At 36.6% G+C, this 22,269-nt stretch overlaps 1 long non-coding RNA gene across 1 annotated transcript in view; it reads left to right on the plus strand.

Moving 5' to 3' along the window:
- The window catches only part of LOC309622634, a 442,022-nt gene extending 425,477 nt beyond the window's left edge, over nucleotides 1–16,545 (plus strand). The window contains exon 2 of the long non-coding RNA XR_014241049.1: nucleotides 14,962–16,545. This is a non-coding gene — a long non-coding RNA (uncharacterized lncRNA). The remainder of the gene's footprint in view (nucleotides 1–14,961) is intronic.
- The last annotated feature ends 5,724 nt before the right edge of the window (nucleotides 16,546–22,269 follow it).

Raw genomic sequence — 22,269 nt, forward strand, 5'->3', positions numbered from 1 at the left:
AATAAATCTAGTGAAGTTTGTATAGGACATTTTCTTTTGTCTCAGAAATTTTTGTCTGGGCTGAAATTCTCAGCACAGTGGACAATGAGTTTCCACATTTCTAGGCCACACCTCCTCAAGGTTTAGCAGAGGTATCGGAAAACAAAAAACAAGTATAGCTACCATTATGCAGGCTAAATAAAAGACAGTCGGAGATTCACTGAGGAGAAAAAATAATTCTTTAAAGCAATTAGTGGCAGGAGAGAGGACTCAAACATGCTCCCTCATGTACTTCAAGCCAAGTAAAGTGAGCAGCAAGAGAATTCCCTGGAGAGACTGTAATGGTGGTGGTGGGATTGGGTTGGTTTCCAGAGGAGAGTCCAGAATTTTCTTTTTAGTTGGACATTTGCTAGTCTGTAGAAATAGATCAGACCCTGTTATGACACCATCACTAAGAACAATGAAAGAATATTTGATAAACTTGACATCGTCCTCTGGAGTTTGGGCAGGACATGAAGATTTGGACTGGACTCTCCTCTGAATTTTCAAGAACAGTTGACTGTTGCTGCCTATGGAACAGAACAAGGAAAGAGGAGAGTGATGAATGTGCTTCCAAGGTTGGTTGGGGCAAGAATGCCTGAATTCCATTGGCCTTTGCTCTTTGATATGTATACATGTATTTATCTTACAGAAATCTGGCCCAGGATATCTGTCTTCCAGACTCAGTATTCTAGTAGAAAGGATAGAGGTGTAGTGCTGGAGCACAGGAGTTTGGCTGGATGTGTAAGAAGCTATTTGAATAGAATATTACCTACAGCAGGTCATAGTTCAGTGCAGCAGTCACCAAAGGAAGGGTCTCAAAATTACACAAAAGAGCCTCAAGCAAGAGATAGCTAGAATTTGGTCATGCACCGTACATTACAGATTACATCAGCACCAAGCAGAGGAATTTGACCTTTCTTTCTAATTCTTGCCTACTCTGTCACCTGCCCCTGATCCCATAAAAGCCAGAAACAGCAGAAGTAATTAAGTGTAATAAGGAGAGCAAAAAGGTCAGATTATCCCCCCTTTCTTACTGGGTCTGAGAATTCTAGGAGTGTTGTGAGTTACAAAGGGTGTTAAGTTTGAATTGAGTGAGGGGTTAAAATTTTGATTCAAATTTGTTAGGACTTTTAAATAACTGAAATGAAACTGTTCTAACAGCTGAAAATGAAAAGGAAATTGAGGGAATATGCTTGAGATGTTGACAAAGAATAGAGAATAGGAATTTAGGAAAATGGATTTGAAGTCCATAGAGGAAACAAAATAAAGGTATTTCCATATTGTATCCTAATGAGAATAGCATACTCTGTCTCACGATTACTCACATTGTAAAATGATTTTAAACCATTGGCCTAGCTCAGTGTTCCTCGTTCCATCCACATACCAGGATCAGTCGCTGATAACATTTTTGCTTTTCAAGGAAATAATACAAATAAGAAAAATGTAACAAGTCTATTCAACTTAATTTATTCAATTTAAATGATAACTCTATTATAGGATTTTGTACTTTACATTTAAAATATCCATTATGCTAAAAAATATGAGAAGGGAGAGTAGCAGTGCTTTTCTTTTAGTATATATTCTTTCTTGGAAAAAAATTAAAGCTTGTCAACACTACATCCACACCCATACTGTTTTTTAACTATCCATATACTCCATTCATCTAGGACATGTTATTTAATCTGAAATCATCTAGCTAGTCTTTTTTTCTGTTCTGACTTCATGGACTTAAAAATAACTTTAAAAATTTGGTTTCATTAAATAAAAAAAGTAGAGGTGAATTTATTTTTTAAATTTCTATGTAAGATAAATCAGTTATTTGTGAACCTGAAATTTTAATCTCATCCTACACTGAAGTATTCTTCACTGAACTGGTCTCCTTTTCCATTAGACTGTCTAACATTTCCCTCTCCACCTCTGAAGAAACAAGTGAAATGGACAATGTATTGCATCATATTTGGAGTGTTCACTCCAGGAAAAACATTTTGCATCAAGGAAAAATTATTACTGGAAATGCCCGCATCTTTATCCTAGTGCCCATTTCATTTTGCCTTTATTTCCCAGATACAAAGACATTTTCATTCTTTGAATGTGCATAGCTATTCAAGCCATGTAGCTAATCATTTTAGACTGAGAAAACAAAATCATACAGAGTTAAATGAGTCATTTTCAAGAATAAGCTCCAAATAGCTACTCTCCTCATCTTTTGTTTCCACCGGCACTTTACTTCACAACACAGAGATTTCTGCCACAGTATATTGTTGGGTTGGGCTATGGAGGGAGTTGGGGGGGACTCAAAAACAATCAGTTTTGAGTTGAATTCTGCCAATGCATACTCTTTAATCAAATCCAGTCTCATAAGTACATTATGTTCTGTGCCTTGTTTCATGTATTTTTCTAAATTGGAATTCTCTTTCTCCACGACCTCCATTACCTCTAATAGCAATATATAGAAGCTACCCCATTCTTCAGCTCAAAGCACCCTCCAGAAAGCTTTTCTTGATCTGTCCAGTGTCCACTGACTTCCTCCTCCCCTTTACCCCACTGCATAGTCTGTCATATAAAGACCTGTGCCTAATCGTTTGCTGCTGTGTATTTGGGGATGATCTCCACCACAGGGAGCTTCAAGATTTATATTTTACTTAATCTCTATGAGGCAATTTAGGGATTAGGACATAGGCTTTAGAGGCTTTAGAGTCAGTCAGCATCTATGTGGATTCCACCCCACTACATATTGGTGTGCCAAACCATAAAAAGTATTTAACAGAGGGCTTGGCAAACAGAAAGAATGCAATAAATGCTGCTTATTGCTGCTGTTACTGCTGCTGCAGCTGTTATTGTTAAATAGTTTCCATGTAGTTAAGATTAACAGCATTGATCATTTGCTAGGAACTTAATAGATACTTGTTACTTCAGTGAAAACTCTTAAAATTCTTTAATTCATTCAGACCCTGCTCCCTGACCAGCACTACCAGTGTTTTCACACATTCATATTTTTGAAAATAGAGCCTCATCTTCATTAATCTGTGGACTTTCTTTACTCCACCCCTTCAAAAAAATTTATAAAATTGCATTATATGTTTTTATGTGGATACATCTTTTAGACCTCTATGTCTGGTTTTATTAGTATGAACTCCCTAAAAATAAGTTTTAGAAGACCATGTTGACTGCATTTGTTTAATTAATGACTTTCAATTTTTTTAAATAATAAGAGTAATGCAAAATCTCAAAAAAAAGAGATAGTCAGCATATAATTAAATTCTAATGCTTGCATATCCCACTCCATCTTAGAATGGAGCACCTATCCCCATCCTGTTCTTTTCTATAAAAAAAACTCATTTCTCTTTTCAACAATAAGATGAGCTCTTAAACAATTGTAATTAAATTTTTTAAAAAGCATTTTTTCAATAAAAATATGTTAAAGTTTGTAAATTCAGAACAATAAGAAATAGCTAAAGCAATTCATGTCAAGCTGAGCATTAGCCATCAGATTTCAAGGGCAAAAGAATATTTTTAAGGATCTATAGTCCTAGAGATGGGGAACACAAAGCAAAACAAGAAAATCATGTCTCATTTCTCAGCATAATAACCTCTACCTGGTGATCAGAGTATCTCTTTTCTCTAGCTTCCTTCTATGTCTTTTTCCCAATTTATTTGAACATCCTTTCAAACAGATTTTCTCATTCTTATAGAGATAATGCAGCTATCTCTTCTGAAGCTTAAACTAGTGCTCTGAATAAGAATAAAGGAAAACAACACTATACAGGTATAGCTTTCTCTTTTAATGTACGTGGTTTAAGAGAACAGAAGGTTTACTGTATGCTAGATGTTTTTTCCCCTAGTTCCATGCATCATTTGCTATATGAGCCCTGCTCGATGGTTTCCAGGATGAGTTTGGAACCCACTGGTCCTGACACAGTGCAGCCATCCTTCTGCAGCCAACTCCTTCCTAAGCCCCAGGAAACTGCCAAACACCTGCTGTCAGGGGCAGATGCTCCTAAGGTTAGTAAACATACAACAAAAGTACAAAGTGGCTGGTCCTGTCTTCTTCTGGAGGAAGTGCATGTCTTATTTTATTTTCAGAAACAGAGCAGGTCCACTGAATACATAAAAAGCAATCTTGTCTGTAATTTTGTATGGTGATACATTAAGTGCTGTTTTTTTGAAGAGAAAGCTACCAGTTGATTTCATTGGAATATCGGTAAAAAAATTTTTCAGTGATTATTTTGTGTTTCTACATGATTGTAAATATTTACGGATGACTTTTCAGTTCAACATTTAGATATTTCAGTTGTCACACCTTAGATCTTGCTTTTTAAAGGAAGAACACAAACAATGGTTAATATCAGCCGCAACTATTACACTTCCTAATAAATGTGTTCACACATTATCAGCTTCAAACTTTACATCCCTTTATCTGTGGACATAGGAGAGCATTACTTTAAAAACTCATAGCATTTTAATGACTTATAAGAAAACAGGAAGATAAGAACTGCACTGTTATTAAAAAGAGACAGAGAGAGAGAGAGGGAAAGAGAGAGAAAATAAATTGAACAACTCCTTCTCCTGACTACTCTTATACATGCGCTTTCACATAGTGAAGTAAATAACAATGAGGAATGTACATGATAAAAGCTACCATGAGTGTACAGTTCCTACTCCTCTTGAGGGAACATTAACTGCCAGAGCAAAACCGTCATCCAGGAAATCTGAAAGACAGTCTACCTTATTTTCTAACATGGTTGGTGCTAAAAACACTGAAATAAATATCAAAGACGTTAATTCATCCATAGACACTAAAATTGCTGTGAAACATATGTATAACTTAGCACTTAAACTATTATTCTGAAACTACATCAGAGATAGAACTCAATTTACCCAACAACAAAACAGCATTCATGCACATCTGACCTTGCCGACAACTAAATTCTCCCACTCTGTAAGCCACACCCACAGACCATATACACCATTTATTTTAATAGACAAATTCAATATGTTTTACAAATCCTCTACTTCATACAGATACTAATGCCAAGTTCAAAATAGAAACAAGTAGTTCTTACATTTGAAGAGCACAGCTGTTATTATAGATGAATATTTTTGCCAGAAAACATGAAATTAAATTTGAACAGAAGCCCAAAATTGTAAAACCACTTGAATAATATAAAGTGTAAATTATCAAATTTTAGTATACAGAGCTTTTATTGTTATGTCTCCTCTTTCTTGTGTTTTGAAACCAGAGTTCTTACATGAATATTCATTAAGAGTTTTTCTGGAATCTTATTTGCCCTCTCTGAATCCGGCCAAAAATACGTTTTAATTCAGGTTACTTATAATCAGGTTCAAAATAAATGTGACTTCTTCTAAAAATGGGATTGCTGTGAGTAAGCCAGGCCTCATCTAGGAGTATAACAGGTTCTGACTCACAGATTTAAATACTGTTCCAGTAACATTCATTTATTTATCAAACATTTCTAAAGCAACTACTGCGTGTCAGGTTGCATGGCTGTAGATAGACTCATGACACAGAAATAGTGCATTTGTTATCCTCAAGTAAATTCAGACTAGTGGAGGCAACAAGTATGTAGAGATAATTGTAATACATCGTAGTAAGTAAGCTATACAGAGGTACGTGTTTGCAGAGATGGCTCATAGGAGGTACAGCCTACCTGTGGAAGAGATCATTAAACTGAGCTACAGTGAATATTCAAAGAATCACCAAGCAGATAAAGTGTTCTAAGCCCTGGGATAAACAAATGTAGAAGCTGTGGAGCATCTGAATACATTAGGGGACTGCCAGACGTTTAGTATGTCAGAAACGTAGTGAGGCGAAAAGATGTAGGCAGTGTGGTTTGGAAAAGCAGAAATAGGAAAGGGCCAGATCATGGAGATCCTGGAAAAAATTAAGAAGAAAGTTATTGTGCTGAGGAATGATATAATCAGATACACATTTTTAAAAGATATTTCAGACTAAGTGTTTTCAGTAAAATGCGGAGGGCCAGGAGAGCAGTTAGGAAGTCATTTGATAATCCATGTGAAAGATGTTAAATGTTTCAAGTAAGAAAGTTAGTTCTGATATTAAAGGAGATGAGAGATTCAGAAGACACCAGCCTGGCCTAAACTTGACCTTATTTGTAAACTCAGGTCTTTAACTACTTAGAATGAAATTTTAGGATATACTAATTTATGGCATATCCTAAAATTTTTAGATGTGTAGCCCAGAGGAAGACAGGAGTAAAAAAAAACAAAAAACAAACAAACACTTCCTTGATAATTCAAAGTAAGTGTGCACATGGTAATTAAAACATGGAATGATCTATCATTCCCTATAATATTGGTAAAGGCCTATAGTGCAAACTAAAATTAGGAGCATAAAGTATGTGCTAGTCTTGACCCTGTAACAGTTATCTGATAAGAGTCACTCGTTTACCCTCTTGGTGCTTCCATTATTCTGTCCATATTAGAACCAAATTACTGTGAGATGAACAAAACAAATTATGAAAAAAAAACATTATTACCATCACTTTATGTGCCATTTTATTTCTAAAATTGTCTACATACATTAAAAAAGGTATTCTTACATATTTGTTAAGTTCCTTGAGTAATATTAGAATTATGAATAAAAATCTCCTCTTATGTAGTAAGATGAACTCAATTACATTAGCTCTTTCTTGTCAATTTGCTGGTAGAGGAGGGAGGAACATGGGCATTATAAAGAGCTATTAATTTTCTAAATTATACATTTATTATTATAAAATTATAAAAAACTAATAAAATTATTATTATTATAGAATAAAAATATATATATTTAATTAAAGAGAATTCTCTAACAGCATCCATATGGATTTCCAAAGAGTCAATTTAATTCCTATCTACCTAATTTTGACATCCTCTTTGTACACTGACAAAGAAAAAAAAATACTTCCTACTTTTGAGGCCTTTTATATCTTAAGCCACAAAACTCAGGATTCTTTTTTTTTTTTTTTAACGCCTTTATTGGCATATAATTACTTTGCAATGGTGTGTTAGTTTCTGCTGTATAACAAAGAGAATCAGCTATACATATACATACATCCCCATATCTGCTCCCTCCTGCGTCTCCATCCCACCCTTCCTATCCCACCCTTCTAGGTTGACACAAAGCACCGAGCTGATCTCCTTGTGCTATGCGGCTGCTTCCCACTAGCTATCTATTTTACATTTGGTAGTGTATATAGATCCATGCCACTTTCTCACTACGTCCCAGCTTACCCTTACCCCTCCCCATGTCCTCAAGTCCATTCTCTATGTATGCGTCTTTATTCCTCTCCTGCCCCGAAGGTTATTCAGAAACATAATTTTTTTTTTTGATTCCGTATATGCGTGTTAGCATACGGTATTTGTTTTTCTCTTTCTGACTTACTTCGCTCTGTGTGACACTCTAGGTCCATCCACCTCACTACAAATAACTCAATTTCATTTCTTTTTATGTCTGAGTAATATACCATTATATATATGTGCCACATCTTCTTTATCCATTCATCTGTTATGGCCACTTAGTTGCTTCCATGTCCTGACTATTGTAAATACTGCTGCAATGAACATTGTGGTACATGACTCTTTTTGAATTATGGTTTTCTCAGGGTATATGCCCCGTAGTGGGATTGCTGGTTCGTATGGTAGTTCTATTTTTAGTTTTTTAAGGAACCTCCATACTGTTCTCCGTAGTGGCTGTATCAATTTACATTCCCACTAACAGTGCAAGAGGGTTCCCTTTTCTCCACACACTCTCCAGCATTTACTGTTTGTAGATTTTTTGATGATGGCCATTCTAACTGGTGTGAGGTGATACCTCATTGTAGTTTTGATTTGCATTTCTCTAGTGATTAGTGATGTTGAGCATCCTTTCATGTGTTTGTTGGCAATCTATATATCTTCTTTGGAGAAAGGTCTGTTTAGGTCTTCTGCCCATTTTTGGATTGGGTTGTTTGTTTTTTAGATATGGAGCTGCATAAGCTGCTTGTATATTTTGGAGATTAATCCTTTGTCAGTTGCTTTGTTTGCAAGTATTTTTTCGCATTCTAAGAGTTGTCTTTTCATCTTGTTTATGGTTTCCTTTGCTGTGCAAAAGCTTTTAAGTTTAATTAGGTCTCATTTTTTTATTTTTGTTTTTATTTCCATTTCTTTAGGAGGTGGGCCAGAAAGGATCTTGCTGTGATTTATGTCATAGAGTGTTCTGCCTATGTTTTCCTCTAAGAGTTTTATAGTGTCTGGCCTTACATTTAGGTCTTTAATCCATTTTGTGTTTATTTTTTTGTATGGTGTTTGGAAGTGTTCTAATTTCATTCTTTTACATGTAGCTGTCCAGTTTTCCCAGCACCACTGATTGAAGAGGCTGTCTTTTCTCCATTGTGTATTCTTGCCTCCTTTTTCAAAGATACGGTGACCATATGTGCATGGGTTTATCTCTGGGCTTTCTATCCTGTTCCATTGATCTATATTTCTGTTTTTGTGCCAGTACCATACTGTCTTGATTGCTGTAGCTTTGTAGTATAGTCTGTAGTCAGGGAGACTGATTCCTCCAGCTCAGTTTTTCTTTCTCAAGATTGCTTTGGCTATTCGGGGTCTTTTGTGTTTCCATACAAACTGTGGAATTTTTTGTTCTACTTCTGTGAAAAATGCCAGTGGTAGTTTGATAGGGATTGCATTGAATCTGTAGATTGCTTTGGGTAGTAGAGTCATTTTCACAATGTTGATTCTTCCAATCCAACAACATGGACCTCTCTGCATCTGTTTGTATCATCTTTAATTTCTTTCATCAGTGTCTTATAGTTTTCTGGATACAGGTCTTTTGTCTCCTTAGGTAGGTTTATTCCTAGATATTTTATTCTTTTTGTTGCAGTGGTAAATGGGAGTGTTTTCTTAATTTCACTTTCAGGTTTTTTCATCATTAGTGTATAGGAATGCAACAGATTACTGGGCATTTATTTTGTGTCCTGCTAATTTACCAGATTCATTGATTAGCTCTACTAGTTTTCTGGTTGCATCTTTAGGATTCTCTATGCATAGCAACATGTCATCTACAAAGAGGGACAGTTTTACTTCTTCTTTTCAAATTTGGATTCCTTTTATTTCTTTTTCTTCTCTGATTACTGTGGCTAAAACTTCCAAAACTATGTCGAATAATAGTGGTGAGAGTGGGCAACCTTGTCTTGTTCCTGATCTTAGTGGAAATGGTTTCAGTTTATCACCATTGAGAATGATGTTGGCTGTGGGTTTGTCATATATGGCCTATATTATGTTGAGGTAAGTTCACTCTATGTCTACTTTCTGGAGGGTTTTTATCATAAATGGGTGTTGAATTTTGTCAAAAGCTTTTTCTACATCTTTTGAGATGATCATATGGTTTTTGTTCTTCATTTTGTTAATATGGTGTATCACATTGATTGATTTGCATATACTGAAGAATCCTTGCATTCCTGGGATAAACCCCACTTGATCATGGTGTATGATCCTTTTAATGTGCTGTTGGATTCTGTCTGTTAGTATTTTGTTGAGGGTTTTTGCATCTATGTTCATCAGAGATATTGGCCTGTAGTTTTCTTTTTTGGTGACATCTTTGTCTGGTTTTGGTATCAGGGTGATGGTGACCTCGTAGAATGAGTTTGGGAGTGTTCCTCCCTCTGCTATATTTTGGAAGAGTTTGAGAAGGATAGGTGTTAGCTCTTCTCTAAATGTTTGATAGAATTCGCCTTTGAAGCCATCTGGTCCTGGGCTTTTGTTTGTTGATAGGTTTTTAATCACAGTTTCAATTTCAGTGCTTGTGATTGGTCTGTTCATATTTTCTATTTCTTTATGGTTCAGTCTCGGAAGGTTGTTCTTTTCTAAGAATTTGTCCATTTCTTCCAGGTTGTCCATTTTATTGGCATATAGGTGCTTGTAGTAATCTCTCATGATCCTTTGTATTTCTGCAGTGTCAGTTGTTACTTCTCCTTTTTCATTTCTAATTCTATTGATTTGAGTCTTCTCCCTTTTTTTCCTGATGAGTCTGGCTAATGGTTTATCAGTTTTGTTTATCTTCTCAAAGAACCAGCTTTTAGTTTTATTGATCTTTGCTATCGTTTCCTTCATTTCTTTTTCATTTATTTCTGATCTGATCTTTATGATTTCTTTCCTTCTGCTAACTTTGGGGATTTTCTGTTCTTCTTTCTCTAATTGCTTTAGGTGTAAGGTTAGGTTGTTTATTTGAGAGTTTTTTTTTTCTTGAGGTAGGATTATATTGCTATAAACTTCCCTCTTAGAACTGCCTTTGTTGCATCCCATAGGTTTTGGGTTGTTGTGTTTTCATTGTCATTTGTTTTTAGGTAATTTTTGATTTCTTCAGTGATCTTTTGGTTCTGTAATAGTGTATTGTTTAGCCTCCATGTGTTTGTATTTCTTACAGTTTTTTTCCTGTAATTGGTATCTAGTCTCATAGTGTTGTGGTTGGAAATGATACTTGATACGATTACGAGTTCAATTTTCTTAAATTTACCCAGGCTTGATTTGTGACCCAAGATATGATCTATCCTGGAGAATGTTCCATGAATGCTTGAGTAGAAAGTGTATTCTGTTGTGTTTGGATGGAATGTCCCATAAATATCAATTAAGTCCATCTTGTTTAGTGTGTCATTTAAAGCTTGTATTTCCTTATTTATTTTCTTTTTGGATGATCTGTCCATTGGTGAAAGTGAGGTGTTAAAGTCCCCTTCTATGACTGTGTTGCTGTCGATATCCCCTTTTATGGCTGTTAACATTTGTCTTATGTATTGTGGTGCTCCTATGTTGGGTGAATAAATATTTACAGTTGTTATATATTCTTCTTGGATTGATCCCTTGATCATTATGTAGTGTCTCTTGTAATAGACTTTATTTTAAAGTCTATTTTGTCTTATATGAGAATTGCTACTCCAGCTTTCTTTTGATTTCCATTTGCATGGAATATCTTTTTCTAGCCCCTCACTTTCAGTCTGTATGTGTCCCTAGATCTGAGGTGGGTCTCTTGTAGACAGCATATATATGGGTCTTGTTTTTGTATCCATTCAGCCAGTCTATGTCTTTTGGTTGTAGCTTTTAATCCATTTACATTTAAGGTAATTATCAATATTTATGTTCCTATTACCATTTTCTTAATTGTTTTGGGTTTGTCATTGTCGGTCTTTTCCTTCTCTTGTGTTTCCTACCTAGAGAAGTTTCTTTTGCATTTGTTGTAATGCTGGTTTGGTGGTGCTGAATTCTCTTAGCTTTTGCTTGTCTGTAAAGTTTTTAATTTCTCTGTGGAATATGAATGAAATCCTTCCTTGTAGAGTAATCTTGGTTGTAGGTTTTTCCCTTTCATCTCTTTAAATATGTCCTGTCACTCCCTTCTGGCTTGCAGTGTTTCTGCTGAAAGATCAGCTGTTAACATCATGGGGGTTCCCTTGTGTGTTATTTGTTGTTTTCCCTTAGCTGCTTTTAATATTTTTTCTTTGTATTTAATTTTTAATAGTTTGATTAATATGTGTCTTGGCGTGTTTCTCCTTTCATTTATCCTGTATGGGACTCTCTGCACTTCCTGGATTTACTGACTATTTCTTTTCCCATATTAGGGAAGTTTTCAACAATAATCTCTTCAAATATTTTCTCAGTCCCTTTCTTTTTATCTTCTTCTCCTGGGACTCCTATAATTCGAATGTTCGTATGTTTAATGTTATCCCAGAGGTCTCTGAGACTGTCCTCCATTCTTTTCATTCTTTTTTCTTTATTCTGCTCTGTCGTAGTTATTTTCACTATTTTATTTTCCAGGTCACTTATGCATTCTTCTGCCTCAGTTATTCTGCTATGGATTCCTTCTAGAGAATTTTCAATTTCACTTATTATGGTGTTCATCATTGTTTGCTCTTTAGATCTTCTAGGTTCTTGTTAAATGTTTCTTGTATTTTCTCCATTCTATTTCCAAGATTTTGGATCATCTTTACTATCATTATTCTGAATTCTTTTTCAGGTAGCCTGCCTATTTCCTCTTCATTTGTTTGGTCTGGTAGGTTTTTACCTTGCTCCTTCATCTGTTGTGTGTTTCTCTGTCATCTCATTTTGCTTCACTTACTGTGTTTGGGGTCTCCTGTTCACAGGCTCCAAGTTTGTATTTCCCATTGTTTTTGGTGTCTGCCCCCAGTGGGTAAGGTTGGTTCAGTGGGCTGTGTAGGCTTCCTGGTGGAGGGGACTGGTGCCTGTGTTCTGGTGGATGAGGCTGGATCTTGTCTCTCTGTTGGGCAGGACTATGTCCGTTGGTGTGTTTTGGGGTGTCTGTGAACTTACTATGATTTTAAGCAGCCTCTCTGCTAATGGGTGTGGTTGTGTTTCTCTCTTGCTAGTTGTTTGACATAGGGTGTCCAGCACTGTAGCTTGCTGTTCGTTGAGTGGAGCTGTGTCTTAGCATTGAGATGGAGATCTCCAGGTGAGCTTTCTCTGTTTGATATTACGTGACGCCAGGAGGTCTCTGGTGGACCAATATCCTGAACTTGGCTCTCCCGCCTCAGAGGCTCAGGCTTGACACCTGGCCAGAGCACCAAGACCAAGACCCTGTCAGCCACATGGCTCAGAATAAAAGGGAGAAAAAAAAAGAAAGAAAGAAAAAGTAAATAAAATATAATAAATAAAGTTAATAAAATAAAACATAAAAATAAATATTATTAAAAATAAAAAAGTACTGAAAAAAAAAGAAAGAAGAGAGCAACCAAACCAAAAAACAAATCCACCAATGATAATAAGTGCTAAAAACGATACAAAAAAAATAAAAAATAAAAATAAACGGACAGAGAGAACCCTAGGGCAAATGGTAAAAGCAAAGCTATACAGACCAAATCACACAAAGAAGCATATAGATACACACTCACAAAAAGAGAAAAGGGAAAAAAAAAAAATATATATATATATATATATATAAAGAAAAAAAGAGGAAGAGAGCAACCAAATCAATGAACAGATCTACCAATGATAATAAGCTCTAAATACTAAATTAAGATAAACAGAAAACCAGAAACAAATTAGATGCAGAATGCAAACCCCAATTCTACAGTTGCTCCCAAAGTCCACCACCTCAATTTTGGGATGATTGGTTGTCTATTCAGGTATTCCACTGATGCAGGGTACATCAAATTGATTGTGGAGATTTAATCTGCTGCTCCTGAGGCTGCTGGGAGAAGTTTCCCTTTCTCTTCTTTGTTCGCACAGCTCCTGGGGTTCAGCTTTGGATTTGGACCCACCTCTGCGTGTAGGTCACCTGAGGGTGTCTGTTTCCCACCCAGACAGGACGGGGTTAAGGTAGCAGCTGCTTGGGGGGCTCTGGCTCACTCAGGCCGGGGTGAGGTAGGGGGCTCTGGCTCACTCAGGCCGGGGTGAGGTAGGGATACAGAATGTGGGGCAAGCCTGCGGTGGCAGAGGCCAGCGTGACGTTGCAACAGCCTGAGGCTCACCACGTGTTCTTCCAGGGAAGTTGTCCCTGGATCACAGGATCCTGGCAGTGGCAGGCTGCACAGGCTCCCAGGAGGGGAGGTGTAGATAGTGCCCTGTGCTCGCACACAGGCTTCTTGGTGGCTGCAGTGGCAGCCTTAGCATCTCACGCCCATCTCTCGTGTCCGTGCTGAGAGCTGTGGCTTGCACCTGTCTCTGGAGCTCATGTAGGCGGTGCTCTGAATCCCCTCTCCTCATGCACCCCAAAACAGTGGTCTCTTGCCTCTTCGGCAGATCCAGGCTTTTTCCCTGACTCCCTCTCGGCTAGCTGTGGTGCACTAGCCCCCTTCAGGCTGTGTTTACGCAGCCAACCCCAGTCCTCTCCCTGCGATCTGACCTCCGAAGCCTAAGCCTCAGCTCCAAGCCCCCGCCCGTCCCAGCGGGTGAGCAGACGAGCCTCTTGGGCTGGTGAGTGCTGGTCGGCACCGATCCTCTGTGCGGGGATCTCTCTCTCCGCTTTGCCCTCTGCACCCCTGTTGCTTCACTCTCCTCCGTGGCTCTGAAGCTTCCCCCCTCTGCCACCCACTGTCTCCACCCGCAAAGGGGCTTCCTAGTGTGTGGAAACCTTTCCTCCTTCACAGCTCCCTCGCACTGGTGCAGGTCCTGTCCATATTCTTTTGTCTCTGTTTTCTTTTCTCTTTGCCCTACACAGGTACGTGGGGAGTTTCTTGCCTTTTGGGAAGTCTGAGGTCTTTTGCCAGTGTTCAGTGGGTGTTCTGTAGAAGTTGTTCCACATGTAGATGTATTTTTGATGTATTTGTGGGGAGGAAGGTGATCTCCACTCCACGTCTTACTCCTCCGCCGTCTTGAAGGTCTCAGAACTCAGGATTCTAGAAAAGACTGAACACCTACAATAAGTATTTCCTACTATTCTTACCAACCATGGTATTGTTGGTGATGAAATAAGATATATTTCCAACACCTTAGAAAACAGGTGCTTTTATTTTTTTCTCTTTTCATATCTGATGAAAAATATCAATAGCCATTGGGTGATTTATCTGTATAAATACTGCTTTACCTTTGCCTGTTTATTTATAAAATTATTTTTGAGAGTTATTTGAAGTGCATAAAGGAGAAAAGTTGATATCAAATACCAAAATTGTATAGTATTGAAGCTAGAAAGTTAACTTGGCCCCCAAAATGATGGAATTAAAATACATTCTTATTTCATTGAAGTATTCTTGGACATTTGTTTTTAGTTTTATATAGACTTTATAATCAAGGCAGTTGTTTTATTTAAAAATTTAAAGTCAGGCTTCCCTGGTGACGCAGTGGTTGAGAATCTGCCTGCCAATGCAGGAGACACAGGTTCGAGCCCTGGTCTGGGAAGATCCCACATGCCGTGGAGCAACTGGGCCCGTGAGCCACAACTACTGAGCTTGCGCGTCTGGAACCTGTGCTCCGCAACAAGAGAGGCCGCGATAGTGAGAGGCCCGCGCACCGCGATGAAGAGTGGCCCCCGCTCGCCGCAGCTGGAGAAAGCCCTCGCACAGAAACGAAGACCCAACACAGCCAAAAATAAAAATTAATTAACTAATTAATTTAAAAAAATTTAAAGTCTACATTAAATTTAACAAAAGTAAGTTGTTTTATTTCATCTTTATAGGGTCCATATTGATTATATGCTGTAATAAAGTTTGAGAGAATCTGTTCAAAAGCTTTGCTATGGATTTTAGAAGTGAATGTTGCAGTTATTTTCTGTTGGGATGTGTGAGATTGTTCACTGCCCTTCGGTTTATTCATTCTGGATTGCTGCTCAGCTGTCATAAGTCTCTTGAAAGAGGAAATAGTGAATCATTCCTTAAGAGCAATTACCAGTCACATATGAGAAAGCAAATTTGAGCAAACTCATTTGTAACATACTTCTCACTTTGCATTAATGTGGATTTGTTTATACAAATAACCCATCAATTATGTTGTATTCCAAATCCACAGAATTACACTAAATCTTTCAAAACATCAAAGACATAAACATAAAAAAGAAATATGAAATTGAAGAGGTATAATTTAAGAGAAACTGAATGACTGAAACATAAGGAGTGTCCATATCCCTAATTTATGCCTACCTAATCCTTTGATCCTCGGCTCTATTGATGGGAATCTAATTATGGTAAAATCATTTTTCTAACTTCAGAAATGTTGTGTTTTGCTCACATATATTTCCATTCATATTTTCAAAAATGACTTAGCTCTGTCAAAATGAAGAAACAGACATGAGAGGTAGCAATATACCTGACAGAACCACTGACAGGGTTTTATAATACAGAAACTGAGAACAAGTTTATTTTTATCTTGGTAAGATTTTGAAAGGATGATCTCAGCAACGTTAGAAGCTGAATGTGGTGGGTACAAGGAGGTGCTGAGTGCAATGTAGGTGAGCAGGGTGGTTCGCAGCATGGGCAGTGGGAAGGCAAGCCCCTTCTTCTGGAGGCTCAGTCAGAGATCTTGTGCTCTCCTGCTTGCCCTGGCTATGCCTCTAACAGGCTGGGTCACTGCTCACCAGGGCAGAAACTGTGTTCTTTTCTTTGTACACACACACACACACACACCTTTTTGCACAACTACTGTACCAACAAGGTCTCTCTGAGAGTACGTGTTTCTGACTTCCAGAAAGGGGGCATTATAAGGAGAGGTACTGAGACTAGTTTAGTGACCCTGGGTCTGCTCCAGTTCTACAATTCTAGTATTAGCATGAGTGCAGGATGAGTGTGATGGACCCACAATTTGAAGAACATCAAAATTAATTTCTATATATGGGTTCTAGTTTCAGCTCTACCGCTCACTAACTAATCTGGACCTCAGCCTCCCCATCTATATAGAGATGCTAAGTTTTTACCTGCCACAAAGTTGGTTGTGCACATCAGTTGGGGTGCTGCAATCACTTCATAAGCTGAAAAGTGCTGGAGACACATGAGCTCTTATTGATAGGTGCTACCCTAGCTGAGGAGAGAATGGTGCACTTGGAAGGGTAAAGGCAGCTTTTTCTTGGCAATGCAATATTTATCCCAAGAGATTTTTTTTTTTTTTTTTTAAAAAAAGGAGACTGGGGGAAAAAAGCAACAGTTTTTGACTCGTACATCTCTTAAGCTCCACAGAGCCTATTTTGTGAACAAGACAGAAGAATTTTTGATGCTAAAAACAGTTTCAGCTACGTGAGAAGGTTGTATAATTTTTAAGACTCTGCATCCACACCTTGAATTTGCATATTCAGGACAGAGAGAAAGGCAGAGGAAGAAAATGGCAGAGAACAGTTTAAGCCATATGTGAAACTTGGCCAACTGAGGAATATAGAATGTTTGTTCTCAACAGGCCATCTCTACTTTAATCTCTAAACTATTTGATAATCTCAGAATACCAATACCTCACACCACTCTATCTTACAGTTCTCACCAAAAGTGGAGACATTCTGTAAATAGTCCGACCCCGATTTAAACATACCTATAATCACTGCATCTAAAATCGTTCTGTCAAGGAAGCTACTTTTTTTTTTTTCCCCCTAATTTTTCAAATGACCTTTTTTGATTAGAACACATAGGTGAGGCCAGACTTAGCTGTAATGTTTTGGATCCAGTAATTGCCCATGTAGGAAACATGAAACAATGCTACTGGAATTTTAACTGGGGATATACTCACAAATTCTGTTACATGGGAGAAGTAGCAAAATATACCATGATAAGAAAAATAGTTACTGGAAATATTATGTCAACAAACTGTGAGCTATACCATTAATCAATAGCAGTAACATTAAGCATGTGTCAGTATTGCAGTATTGTGCCCCTGAATTAGTCTACAATAGGCAGTCATTTGCCCTTCCATGTTATTTGTCCTAACAAATTAAGTGCCTAGAGGCCATGGATGCAGAGGAGCTCAGAGTGGGGCGCAGTTACAAATTTGTAGTAACTCTTCTAACCTTTAAGTCAGTGCTTTTTTTACTAAAAACTCTGTAGGATGTGCTTATAGAATATGCAAAAGGCATTTAGGATCTTTTTATAGCAAAAAAAAAAACAAAACAGCACATACATATTGTCAAGGCATAAACAATATTCAAGCAAGCCAGTTTTAAATGAGAGCATGCCTATGCATAACATAGCTAGAGTAGTACATCATAAAAATAATTTATGTGACAAGTTATTTTACTTTCTAATATTCCCCATTTAAATGTTGATTGTTTCCTAAATCACAGCTTTTAACACCAAGTCTAGAAACCACTATAAGCGTCTTTATTGCCTTTATGATCTTACAAGAAAAATGTAAATACCCAGAGGTTTAGAAGGGTTTTTTATGTAGGAACAAAATAGAATTGGTAACAAAACTACTACATAAATCACCCAAGCATGGCAATGTGTCTGGGATTGCTTATATTTATCTTTATTCCTCATTCCATTATTACTTCCTAGTGGAATACTCAACATTCCAACCACTGGAATGCCATCTTTCAAACACCTCTATTGTTCACCAAATCATAAATAAGAACATAAATAAGTAAATTCTAAGCACAAACATGGATGGTGTGTCAAGCTTCCTTGAGATTTTGGGTTATATATAACTCATAATTCTTACAGAAGACATTGAAAGATTGTAGGCACTTTGCTCAAGTTTCCCACACAAGTGAATCAATAGTAGTTTTCAGTCATGATTCTGAAATGGTTCTTATGTGCAAGGATTTCCACATCACTGATTCAACCATCAAAGCAGTTTGGAATTTCAATTATTCTGTCTTTAGAGCCTTCATAAAAAAGAGATAAGCCATGTTCCATTGAGACCTTACTTTTGAGAGATCTTTATCTGCAACTCTTCCTACTAAAGATATCAAGATTTGATTTTTTTTATGAGGGCCATGAGTATAATAGTTAATAAGTTCATAAACTGTTTTCAATCCATGACTTATTAGTCCAAGAAAGTTAACTTGGGCAAAAACAAACGACAATAAACCCAGAAATAAGAGAGGGGGTTATTTGGGGTTTTTTGTCTGTTTAAATTGATTTTAGTTTAATGTTTGTTTGTTTTAAAGAAAGAGCAGGAATGTGATTTTTTTTGTTCACAGACTGGCAGGATGAAGACAGCAAGAGATTCTTTTTACATAGCGGTGGGTGAGCATGTCATTTTCAAAAAACAAACTAACAAGCCAACCAATGATTCCCTCAGGTTTCGGGTCTATCTTGAAGGCTAATGGTCATGTCAAGTGATCAGGGGCATCTCCCTATATAGGTGTCTATTAAATGGTCTTCTATGAACTGATATAGAAGAAGGGATGGAGAAATGGGCTATTCTTTAGTATCTTCAAAGATTAAGATTTAAAGGCATACTTTTCTTTCTTGTTAAGTGCATATATAATGCTTCAGAGTATTATCTGGTTACAAGAGGGAATTAATGTAGTGAATTATAATTACGACATAGAAAAAATTTGGACTAAAAATTTGGACTCAGCACTTTTAAAACAATGTGTCAATTTCCAAATTATAAAGGTGATGACAAATTTAAATATAAATTTAAATTACTGTCAAATCTAAAGCATATGTAGAACATAGTCTCTTCTTTGTCATTCCCACAGATCCTTAGAATCAGGAAAAGAATATAGAATATGTATTAAAATAATACATTGAACTAGGAAAAAAGCTGACGTATGTTTACTCTGATATCATGGCTAGAATTATCTTTGCCTTAAACATTTTAAGTTAGGCATATGTTAGAAGTTTCTGGATATTAGCATTATTAATTCATGAAGCAGTTTCTTATTCAACAGTAATCTTCCTTACTGTCTGCAATATCACTATGTTAATATGTCATACCAATTACTTTTTTTTATTAATTAATTTGTTTATTTATTTATTTTTGGCTGTGTTGGGTTTTGGTTCTGTGCAACGGCTTTCTCTAGTTGTGGCAAGTGGGGGCCACTCTTCATCGCGGTGCGCAGGCCTCTTACTGTCACGGCCTCTCTTGTTGCAGAGCACAAGCTCCAGACACACAGGCTCAGTAGTTGTGGCTCACGGGCCTAGTTGCTCCACGGCATGTGGGATCTTCCCAGAGCAGGGCTCGAACCCGTGTCCCCTGCATCGGCAAGCAGACCCTCAACCACTGCGCCACCAGGGAAGTCCAACTTTTGAATACCTTATATTATGAGGTACACATCTTTTTTTTCTTCCCTACTGAATTAAAAGTACTACAATGGTAGGTACTACATGGTATCTCATTTTTGTATTTATGGCATTAGGTTTATTGCTTGGAGTAGAGGAAATATTTGAAATATGTTTATTAAACAGAACAGGCCATCTTTCTTCATCTTATTTGCCATAAGGTCATGACTAAATGTAATTACTTAAAATTGATGTTAATTGAGAAATGTGAGGTGCTCAAGGGATTAAAGACACTGGAGAAATTAGAAAGCATCTGTTTCTATACTTTATATACAAATATTTTTAAAATTATGTTGAAAATTAAATAATCCAAGCGTGGTGCTTACGTTTATTTGAAATGATAGTTTTCACCCTCTCCCAATCTCACTTAAGAAGGTTTTCTTTTTTATTTTCTGTAGCTGGGTGAAGAAAGAAAATGTATTTTTGGCCCATGGGAAATGGTTAGTTTCTTAAAATTTACTGAAGATTTTGTGAATGATGCCTTAGAACAAACTCTGATTGCAAGCATGCAGCATTTTCTAATGATGCTAATCCCGAGATAATTTTTAAAGAAAAATAATTTGCTTCTATTGCAATGAAGACTTAATAGAATCTCAGCAGGCAAAGCCTCAGCTTACAGTAAATTCCCAAGCAAGATTTCCCAACTATAAATAAAACATATGAGTTCTTCATGTCTTCATATTTACTGACAAAAAGTGTTTACCAAACAGGCATATAAATAATTTCCTCTGCATCTCATAATGCTAATACTCAATAGAATATTTCATGAAGTATTTACATAGCACTGCTAGAGACTACAGTGAACTGTAAATCATGACACACTTCAGTACAAGACTCAAAAATAAGTTCCATGATTTTAGAAACATAACTCGTAGGCTACATTAGATTTTTCTGCCTAGGATTTGTCACTTGTTTTTGTACAGATGTACAGCCGCACATACACACCAAAGACCTTTCATTTCATGTTAAACTTCCTCCAATGTGTTCAGTTTTGAATCTGTTAGTATTATACAACTAATAAAAGCACTATAACAAAGTAATAAAGAGCTAAGGTAACTGGGCTCATTAAAAGGAGCACGTTCTCATGATTTTCTCTCCAGATCGCCTTTTTAAAAACTTTAATGATTTGTGCTGTACCTTCTTGCTGGGGAGCTGAGGGTATGTGTAGAAATGTTTTTGACGTGTTCCTGGAGAAAGCAGAAGGTGGAAAAGAATGTGAAAGGAAGAATTAAAGAAGACCAAGAGTACGTGTAAATACACAGAAACTAAAAAGAGTGAGCTTGCAGTTAGTTATCTTTCCCATAGGAATTCCTAACAGTTGATTACATGTATTCATCAAGTCAGGAAAAGGGAATCAAAGATTCAGCTCTATGTGAAGATTCAGTGTTCAAATTTATTTAAGTCTAGGTAGGTAAACTTGTAGGATAAAACATGAATGAGTGAATCTAAAGAAAGACTGAATTTTCTGGAAACAACGTTCCTTTATCTCAATTCACTGGATTATGAGTCCTGGTGTAAAATACAGTAGAATCTGTTGATTTGTTTTTAGTTTTTTATATATAAGAGATTTCTGACATATAGGCAGTATAACATTAATAAAAATATATTTTGCAATTAAAATGGAGAGACTTTGTTGGGACTGTTTTACTCCAGCTAAATTTTTTATACTCAACACATAAACTGGTAGCTAGTAGTATATCATTTAAAGTACTACTGTGAAGTTATCCAAACAGCATTTAATTTAGGTGAAATAATTCACAGTGGGTCAGATTTGAAATATAATTTATTGTTCTCATGTGAAGGAAACAACACTGAGAAATGAGAAATGACAAATTTGCAACAACAAATATCTTCAGTAATTAAGTCCAGTGCAGTAAATTAACAAATTCTAGGAAATGTAGTTTCAGGAAACTATTGTTGCTGGATAGATACCCTGAAGTTAACTTATTACGGGGCAGTGGTTCAGAGCACAAGCTTAAGAGCACGGTCTTCAGAAAGTTATGCAACTGTTTTCTGCATGTTTCTTTATCTATAAGGTGTAGACAGTGATAACATTTGCCTCATATATGTCTTGAGAGCAAGCTATTAATACATAATTTAATTGTTGTAGGCATTTAAACTGATAGATGACACATCCAAAATATTGCTGTAATGTCTTGATTCAACCAGCAAAAGGAAAATGATGGTGCTTCAGTATTTATTCATGGGATGATAGAAATCTACTCTAAGCTTTTCTTTTTCTTTCTACTTATTTAGGTTCATGACATAGGAAATAGAGAACAAACAAATACACATTTAATGCTTGTAGCTAAACATATCCATTCAAATATTTAAATATAGAGTTACTGGGGCATATGAAGGATCTTATGTGTTTTTGTTTTTTAATTTTTATTGGAGCTATAGTTGATTTACAATGTTGTGTTAGTTTCTACTGTACAGTAAAGTGAATCAGTTATATATATACATATATCCATTCTTTTTTAGATTCTTTTCACATTTGGTCATTACAGAGTATTGAGTAGAGTTCCCTGTGCTATATAGTAGGTTCTTATTAGTTATCTATTTTATATATAATAGTGTGTATATATCAATCCCAATCTCCCAA

Source organism: Balaenoptera borealis (assembly GCF_965194805.1).
Source record: "Balaenoptera borealis genome assembly, chromosome: 2".
Lineage (NCBI taxonomy): Eukaryota > Metazoa > Chordata > Mammalia > Artiodactyla > Balaenopteridae > Balaenoptera > Balaenoptera borealis.